Consider the following 6,374-nt stretch of genomic DNA (forward strand, 5'->3'; position numbering starts at 1 on the left):
TTATTTTTGGCTGCGTTGGGTCTTCGTTGTTGCACGCGGGCTTTCTCCAGCTGCGGAGAGCGCGGGCTACTCTTCGTTGTGGTGCGAGGGCTTCACATTGTGGTGGTTTCTCTTGTTGCCGAGCATGGGCTCTAGGCACGCAGGCTTCAGTAGTTTTGGTGCACAGGCTCAGTAGATGTGGCTCGCGGGCTCTAGAGCGCAGGCTCAGTAGTTGTGGCACTCGGGCTTAGTTGCTCCGCGGCATGCGGGATCTTCCCGGACTACGGATCGAACCTGTGTCCCCTGCATTGGTAGGCGGGTTCTTAACCACTGCGCCACCAGGGAAGTCCCTTAATGTTTTATGATTCTTTTATTATTTTATTATGTTTTGGCCTAGCGTCATGCTGGGATCTTAGTTCTCTGACCAGGGATCGAACCCATGCCCCCTGCATTGGAAGCTGAAGTCCTAACCGCTGGACCACCAGGGAATTCCCCCGTCATTTGGGTATTTTTATTTTTTAACAGATGTAGTTAGAAAAGCCTTTTAATGAGACACACATTTCATTCTCAAAGAAGAAATACACAGTTATGCTTTCACACTTCCTTTACAGAGGGAGTTGCCATGGTCTGAATATCCGTGTCGCCCCAACATTCATGTTGAAATCCTAATGCTTCGTGCCTTGGCACTGGGAGGTGGGGCCCCTCAGAGGTAATTAGGTCATGAGGGTGGTGCCCTCAGATGTGGGGATCAGTGCTTTTATAAAAGCGACCCCAGAGAGCTTGCTAGCCCCTTACACCGTGTGAGGCCACATCGAGAAGGTGCTGGCTATAAACCAGGAAGAGCGGGGCCCTCACCAAGAGGCAATCATGCTGCGGCCTTGATCTTGGACTTGTAGCTTTCAGAACTGTGAACAATAAATTTCTGTTGTTGATAAGCCACCCAGTCTGCTGTGTTCTGTGATAGCAGGCGGAATGTACTGAAACAAGAGTGATACATTTATGTGTGGGTCCATATCTCTGTTTATCTTCCACGTCTAGCACCCGCTTCGTGGGATTATTGTGAGGATTAGTTGAGATCACGTAAGTGAAGAGCACACCAGTGTCCCCCTGGATAAATTTTAGTTGATGTTGTCAACTCCTTGTGTTACCAACCAGGGTTCTAGGCCTACTTAATCAATAGAAACTGATCAGAGGCCAGACAAGAAATTCAGGCAAGGCTTTATTGGGGCCCCTGCTGCAGCAAGGGGGAGCGACAACAAACAACAGGCTCCCTTGCTGGCTGGCTTGCTGGGGGGGGAATGGTGGAAGCTTGTTCCTTATCTGGGGTGAGGGTAGGGGCGTGTCCAGGGGTCAGGCCAGAGGAGTGACTTAGGTGGTTTGCCCACCCCTCTGGTAGTGTTGTGTACAGGGGGCATGCTCAATACCTGCTTTGGGTCCCAACACCCTGTTTTTGCTCCTGGCTCTTCAGAAATGGCAGTTGGGTTTTTCGGTCTCTTTGTATCTTTTGTCCATAATTCTACCCCAACTGCACTTTCTTGCAGTTATTTTTAGTCCCATACAGTTTGATGTTTGTCCAGGTGTAAGCATTGCAGCACTGCAGCAAAGGGTCCCGGGTCCCAGCCTGTCTCACTTGCACAGTGATGAAGGTAACACGAGGAAATGCCTGTAAAGTACCCAGCACGCCCACCTGTTGCCAGCCCGGACCCTTCCTTGAGACCATCTTTATTCTCCTGGTACCCACTCCGTTGTCTCTGATAACTGCACCCAGTTTTCCTGGGGAGTCGAGTGGGCCATTTCTCCCCCACTCCCCTTCCCCCTGGTTTTGGGGAAGCTGGCTCCATTACCAGCTCTAGGAGTGATCATGTGACTCACCCCCTCCCCGGCCACTGTGATTGGTTCAGGCCACCCAGTCAGATTCAACAAAACAGAATGGAACGTTTGCCAGAACAAGTGAGAGAAAGGCAGGCACCAACTTTCCCACCTAACTTTTAGGGAAGTAAGTGTAGCTTGGAAACTGCTGGAGGCTACCTTGCCACCATGTGGATGCCTAGAGTGAAACAAAAGGGAGGGTAGCAGAGCCAAAAGTTAGATGGCAAGGGACTAGGCCTTGGTGACACTCTTTGAGCTCCTGGATCAAACCATACCTGAAGGTGTCTATATATATGGGTTTTTTTGTTTTTTTTGTGGTTCACGGGACTCTCACTGTTGTGGCCTCTCCCATTGCGGAGCACAGGCTCTGGATGCGCAGGCTCAGTGACCATGGCTCACGGGCCCAGCCGCTCCACGTCATGTGGGATCTTCCCAGACCGGGGCACGAACCCGTGTCCCCTGCATCGGCAGGCAGACTCTCAACCACTGCGCCACCAGGGAAGCCCCTATATGGGTTTTTTTTGATGTTATACAAGCCAACACAATTTTCTCCTTTTTTTTGCCTTAAATCTGTTTGAACTGTGTTTCAATTTCATGCAACCTGAGCCCTAACTGTCATAGTCCTCCTAGTTTATGATCCGATTCCTGGGGATTGGAATCCTTGAGATTTGTGCAGATTGCATGGAGCAGCCACACACCTGGATCATAGAATTCTAAAGTGTTAGGGCCACAAGGGGCCTTCAAGGAAACCCCAAGCAATGACCAGAGTTTCAGAGCCTGATGGGTGTGGGATCGAATCTCAGTTCTGCCCTTGCTCACTGTGGGTTCTGGACAAAAAGGGGTCATTGTAATAATGGGGATGGCACAGGGAGGTGGTGGCGGGTGGCACAGGGGAGGTACCTAACCTGGTTGAGTCGTGAAGGACGAGAAGGAATCATCGAGACAAAATGAGGGAGGGCAACAGAGGTAGAGGGAACAGCTAGAACAAACATGTAGAAGTGGAGAGATGGCAGCACAGCTGGGAAATTTTCCAGTAGCTCTCTGTGGCTATAGTTTACTGTTCCCTTGGGGGTTGGGGGCGGCTGTCAGATATGACTCTGGACGAGTGGGCCAGAGCCACACAATGAAGGGTCTTGGAGCTCAGCCAGCTCTGACTTCCTCCGGAGGGCGTTGGGGAGCTGTAGGAGGGCTTCAGACAGGGAAGAAATCGTCATTTCGGGGTGATAGAAAGCTGTTTCTGAGGCTGATATGGGGAGAGGCCGGAGGCAGGGAGGACAGGACAGAGCCAGGGGTAGGATTGTCCCCTCCCTCCCATGCACCCCTCAGCACCTGGGATGCACGGAGTAGGTGTGGAAATCTGGGGACGGCAGTGAAGCAAAGAGGGTGGATGGATGTTGTAGGAGCACCCACCGTGTCCCCTACATGGGGCTGTCAGATTTAGCAAATAAAATTAAAGCATGCACAGTTCCATTTGCATTTCAAATAAATGACAAATAATTTTTTAGAAGTATCAAGACATTTTCTACTAAAACATTTCTCATCCAAATCTGACCGGGCATCCTGTAGTTTATGTGGCACTGGCCCGTTTCAGATTTTCACGTGGGTGAGAATCACTTGAGGATCAGGTTAAAAGGCTGATTCTGCCTCGGTAGGTCAGAGTGGGGCCTGGGATCCTGCACTTCTCAAAGGCTCCCGGGTGGGGCCGATGCTGCAGGTTGGAGACCCGCACTTTGAGGAAGTGTCCACACTACCTTGTGGGGGTGGAGAAGAGGATGACAATGTTAATCGAAACAAAGCCCTCAGCACTGTGTCCAGCCCATGACGAAACCCCAAGAGATGGTTCTCCTCAGCATGATAATTTGAATAGTGTGTGTGTGTCTCTGTGTGTGGTCTTTCTCTGTATCTCAGGGGACTTCTCAGCAGCTGTGCTGCAAACTCTCCACCTCCGGTCTGCCCAGGGCAGCTGCTCCTGTCACTTGGAGGAGAAGATATAATCAGGAGGACGTAGGAAGGGGGTTTGTAAAGGGCTCCAGCATGGGAGTGTTCCTTGAGCCCCTGCACCCAGGAATCCCTCTGGGTACAGCCCTGGGGGTTTACGTATCACTTCATTCAACACTGACCGATGCTTGCAATGCACAGAGTGCTGTGGGGGACTCGGGGCTCTTTTGGTTACAGTGACAGACACTCGAGTGGAATTTGCGGAGGCGACAGAGGGGATTTCCTGGGAGAAACTCACTGGAGGGAAGGCAGAGCTGAACAAACCAACCTCAGGAAGGTTAGGGGGTGTTGGGGGGGCACCTGAACTCAGCTGAGTCATCCTCTCTCTCCCCTCTTGCTTCTCCGTGCAGCTTCATTTTCTCCTCCTGCAGCCTGGCTTCCTGCACACGATGACAAGCCTGCCATCAGCTCCCAAGTCTCCCATACCCCACAGAGATAGACAAAAGCTTTTCTCAATTCCAAAGGGGAAAAATCCCAGGGAAGGCTGCTGATTGGCTGGCCTTGGGTCAGGTGACCACTGCTTGCTTCTTTCTTCGATCTCAGACTCCATTCTCTTCCCAGCCCCCGTGATCTTATCTGGTCCCACGGCTTTCATTTCCATCTAGATGCTGACGAATCCCTGAAGGGGAGCATTGGAACTGTTTTTTGAGCCTAGCATCCAAAAACCCTGAATTAGTTAGGGTGCGGGAAGCTTCCATAACTAGGAAACCCACACTTCTTAATCCATTAGGGCTGCTATACTAAAATACCACAGACTGGGAGGTTTATGAACAACAGAAGTTTATTTCTCACGGTTCCGGAAGCTGGAAGTCCAAGATTAAGGTGCCAGCATGGTTGTGTTCTGGTGAATGCAGTCTTCAGGGGTGTAAATGGTGGGCTTCTTGCTGTGTCCTCACTTGGTGGAAGGGGCAAGGGAGCTCTCTGGGTCTCTTTTATAAGGGCACTAGTTACAATTATGAGGGCTCCACCCTCTTGACCAAAGACCCTCACCTTGTCTTGTTCCAAAGACCCTCACCTTCTAATACTATCACCTTAGGGGCTAGGTTTCAACACATGAATTTTGTGGGGACACATATGCAGTCCACAATACCATACATTATAATGGTAAATCACAAGCTTTTTTCTCTTAAAACTTTTAATGATTGTAAATACACATAACATAAAACTTACCACCTTAACCATTTTAAAGTGTGCAGTTCAGTAGCATTAAGTACATTCACATTGTTGTGTGACCATCACCACCATCCATCTCCAGAGCTGTTTTCATCTTGCAAAACTGAAACTCTGTCCCCATTAAACTTTAACTCTCCATTCCCCCTCCCCTAACTCCTGGAAATCTCCATTCTACTTGACCTGTGAACTTGTCTCTGTGAATGTGACTACTCTAAGTACCTCATATAAGTGGAATCATACAGTATTTGTCTTTTTGTGGCTTATTTCACTGAGTATAATATCCTCAAGGCTCATCCATGCCATAGCATGTGTCAGAATAGTCTTCCTTTTTTTAAGGCTGAATAGGGACTTCCCTGGTGGTCCAGCGGTTAAGACTCCTCGCTTTCAGTGCAGGGGGCGTGGATTTGATCCCTGGTCAGGGAACGAAGGTCCCACATGCCACGTGGCAAAAAAAAAAAGGCTGAATAATATTTCATTATATGTATATACCACATTTTGTTTATTCATTCATCAATGGACACTTAAGTGGTTTCCATCTTTTGGACTAATGCTGCTGTAACATGGGTGTACAAATTAGAGATTTATTTATTTATTGATCATGTAACAATTTGGATGGATATTGGGTTTTGGGTGATGGAGATTGTCTCCATGAGATGGTTGTTAAAGGACCCTGAGTTTTGGGGCTACACCATTGCCTAGGGTTTTGTTATCCTCTCTATCCAGCTAGCAAGAGGGGAAAGAATATGGAGCAGGCATGCTTGTTTTTTTTTTTTTGTCTTGTTTTGTTTTTGCCGTACGCGGGCCTCTCACTGTTGGGGCCCCTCCCGTTGCGGAGCACAGGCTCCGGACGCGCAGGCTCAGCGGCCATGGCTCACGGGCCCAGCCAGCCGCTCCGCGGCATGTGGGATCTTCCCGAACCGGGGCACGAACTCGTGTCCCCTGCATCAACAGGCGGATTCTCAACCACTGCGCCACCAGGGAAGCCCGGGATGCTTGTTTTTAAGCACCTTGGTGTGCAAATGGCCACTGTCACTTCCATTCCAGTCCTATTGGTGGTAACCGCTCACAAGTCCACACTTAGATGCCAAGAGGACTAGTAAATATAGTCCCTGTATGGGAAGGCATTCCAGGAATAATTCCATACATTGGAAGGGAAGAGCAGGTTTTGTGGTGAATTAGCCATCTCTACTGCAACTCCATCCTGTGTTTGGGAAATAGCTCAATACTATTGCTTTGGCTGTCTTAAGAGAGACTCATAATTACCAATAGTTTAAATCAGATAGAAAGCAATTTCTCTCCTGTAACATCTCAGCCAGCACAGAGCTTCTTTTCCACAAAGCCATCAAGTGTCTATC

The sequence above is a fragment of the Pseudorca crassidens genome, chromosome 20 (genome assembly GCF_039906515.1).
Source record: "Pseudorca crassidens isolate mPseCra1 chromosome 20, mPseCra1.hap1, whole genome shotgun sequence".
NCBI classification, from domain to species: Eukaryota; Metazoa; Chordata; class Mammalia; order Artiodactyla; family Delphinidae; genus Pseudorca; species Pseudorca crassidens.